The sequence below is a fragment of the Notolepis coatsorum genome, assembly GCF_963971535.1.
Source record: "Notolepis coatsorum genome assembly, chromosome: 14".
In the NCBI taxonomy this organism is placed as follows: Eukaryota; Metazoa; Chordata; class Actinopteri; order Aulopiformes; family Paralepididae; genus Notolepis; species Notolepis coatsorum.
The window spans coordinates 95,183,202-95,186,667 of NC_140178.1; positions in this window are offsets into that span (position 1 = coordinate 95,183,202).

A 3,466-nucleotide genomic window follows, 5' to 3' on the forward strand; every position below is an offset into this window, starting at 1 on the left:
GGAGAGGGGAGGGGAGGTGACCAGGAGAGGGGAGGGGAGGTGACCAGGAGAGGGGAGGGGACCAGGAGAGGGGAGGGGACCAGGAGAGGGGAGGTGACCAGGAGAGGGGAGGTGACCAGGAGAGGGGAGGTGACCAGGAGAGGGGAGGTGACCAGGAGAGGGGAGGTGACCAGGAGAGGGGAGGTGACCAGGAGAGGGGAGGGGACCAGGAGAGGGGAGGTGACCAGGAGAGGGGAGGTGACCAGGAGAGGGGAGGTGACCAGGAGAGGGGAGGTGACCAGGAGAGGGGAGGGGAGGGGACCAGGAGAGGGGAGGGGACCAGGAGAGGGGAGGGGACCAGGAGAGGGGAGGGGACCAGGAGAAGGGAGGGGACCAGGAGAGGGGAGGTGACCAGGAGAGGGGATGGGACCAGGAGAGGGGAGGTGACCAGGAGAGGGGAGGGGAGGGGACCAGGAGAGGGGAGGGGAGGTGACCAGGAGAGGGGAGGTGACCAGGAGAGGGGAGGGGAGGTGACCAGGAGAGGGGAGGGGACCAGGAGAGGGGAGGGGAGGGGACCAGGAGAGGGGAGGTGACCAGGAGAGGGGAGGGGACCAGGAGAGGGGAGGGGAGGGGAGGGGACCAGGAGAGGGGAGGGGAGTGAGGAACAAGATGGCGCCGCACTGTCCGGCCGCCTCTCTGTGGGCTCTGTCGAGATTGTGCTTTATTTGGTAAACTTTTATAGTTTTACGTGTTTTTGGTGTACCAACTGCTGGTGCATTTAATGTATATGACCGTCAGTCACTTATCGACATTGGATTAGAACATAATCACCGCTTGGACTGGTCTCTCGACCGGCTCGCAGACGAACAATGGCCGGCGGAGATCTTAAGGCAGAGCAACAACAACAACCCCCCCAGGTGTAGGAGACGTCGGGGGAAAAGAGCCGGCATTCAGAACAAACTCCGGTCCCGGGCTCACCGACCACCGCTCCCCAGCATACTGCTGGCCAACGTCCAGTCCATCGAAAACAAACTGGACGACCTCAGAGCCAGAATCAAATTCCAGAGGGACATTCGGGACTGCAACGTCCTCTGTTTCACAGAGACTTAGCTGACGCCAGAGGTCCCAGACCATGCCATACAGCCGGCCGACAACTTCTCCGTCCACCGTAAGGATGGAGGAAAATTGGGCGGCTACGTGGCGTAGTGGGCAAGGCGCTCGCCACGAATGCGGAGACGCTGGGCTCGCCTGTTCGAGCCCAGCGCTCCACATTGCTTTCAGTTTAGCTGGTCGTTCATACTAATACACATTGGCCGTATTAGGGTGTGGGAAACTGATGGGTGGGGATCGGGCGTTGTGGACAGCGACTCCTACAGGTCGGTTGGTGCGCCTGCGCAGTAGAATCAGGAAGTGTCGGGGGCAGCGTGAGCCTCCCACGCGTTACTCCTCGCCACTGAGAGATCGAGCTGCGCAGGTGAAAAGATGCGACTGCTGTTACCTCAAGTACCGGAGGGGACTTGTGCTATGTATGACTTAGTCCACATTGCAGCCGGCTTGTGGGAGGCAATAAACAGCGTTCGTGACAGGGGAGGGTTGAATTGGATGATACGAAATTGGGATGGGAGAAAATATAGAAAATGGGAGAAAAAGTGGATAAAAAAAAAAGGATGGAGGAAAATTGAGGGGTGGTGGAGTGTCCTTCATGATCAATAACAACTGGTGCGATCCAGGGAACGTGAAGGAAATATCGGACCACTGCTCGGCCAACCTGAAATAGATTATCCATCAAGTGTCGACCATTCTTCATCCCGAGAGAATTAACGTCGGTCATCTTGATTGGAGTCTATATTCCTCCTCAAGCCAACCATATGGCGGCACGGTGGTGTAGTGGTTAACACTGTCGCCTCACACCTAGAAGGTTGTGGGTTTGAGTCCCACTTGGGGACCAGGTTGCCGTGTTGCCAGTTACCCAGGTGGGGTATCTCCCGGGCCTTTCTGTGTGGAGTTTGCATGTTCTCCCCGTGCTCGCAAGGGTTTCCCCCCCGATAAGATAAACCCAATGGAAAAACATGCACAACAGACCACTAACGCTGTCACGTCCCTGACGAAGATGGACAGGAGCACTTGGATTGGTCCCCGGGCGTAGCGCACGCCGCAGCCCTTGTCTGCTCCCGGCTGCCCTTGGGGGGAAGGACGACGGAATGAGAAGTGCAGAGAACATTTCGTCAGTGATGTGTGTGTGTGTGTGTGTGTTCCTGTGGGTCGCCCATCGCATGTGTGTGTGTGTGTGTGTGTGTGTGTTAATCTGATGACAAATAAAGACTTATACTTACTACTATACTTATATCCTAACCATATAGCGTCAACACACATTCTATTGGGGACCCACTCAATTTCCCCAGGACACACTCCTTGCAATTTCGTGGATCCTACTCACATCGCTGGGAGATATAGATAGTGGTGGAGAGGGAACGGAGGAGGGGAGGATGGTTTTCACATGTAGAGTACAGAAGTACATTTACATTTACATTTAGTCATTTAGCTGACGCTTTTATCCAAAGCGACTTACAAGTTCTGTACGACAAGCCATCAGGAAGAGCACAACTCTATCAGCTGAGTAACAATGTTCATCAAAGTGTTGAGTGCTACAGTGTAGGTTAGTTTATTAGGACAAGTGCATGACAGTATGGTTAGTTAGGGTTAGATTTTTTTTTTTTTTTTTTTTTTTTTAATTCAGATAATGGTTGAAGAAGTGCGTCTTTAGTCGATGGCGAAAGATTGGACGTGTTTCGGCTGTCCTAACTGGGGTGGGTAGTTCATTCCACCATTGTGGGGCAAGGACTGAGAATAGGCGACATTGTGTAACATTCAGACATTACATCACGTTTTAGAGGTATTCCTCGTTATTGTTTAAATAATAATAATAAAACATAATTATAATAAATAAATATTGATAATTATCGATATCGAACGATATGATTTAAAAACAATAATAATTTTATAAAAGAAATTGCCATATCGCCCAGCCCTACAGTATGTCACCATTTGATTGCTTGGCTGTTGCTGTTTTGGTGTCTTTGACAGTTGTAATACTACAGCTGCTTCAGGGTTAGCCAACATGGTCTGGTATTTGTTTTAATGACAAAATACTGTAGTAAACACAGCTGCTTTTCCCATATTCTAAGCAACCCACAAGCAAATAGATATAGCAAAAGATACAGGATCAATTGTATTAATAAAAACAGAACACTGAAATATCTGTTTATTTTGTCTGTTTGTTGTTAAGCATTCAAGGTGTCTCCGGTAATGATAGTTGTGTTCAAAAATTTGTTTTCATCTAATGATGTGTGGACTTCCATATCCCTCTCTGGTGATGAAGCAGCAGTAGGGACTGTAGAGACTTTCTCTACTGTATATTAGTGAGCACTGTGCCTCTGCGCTCTATAGGAGGATCCACCCACGTGAGACACAACCTCTTTTTCAGGCC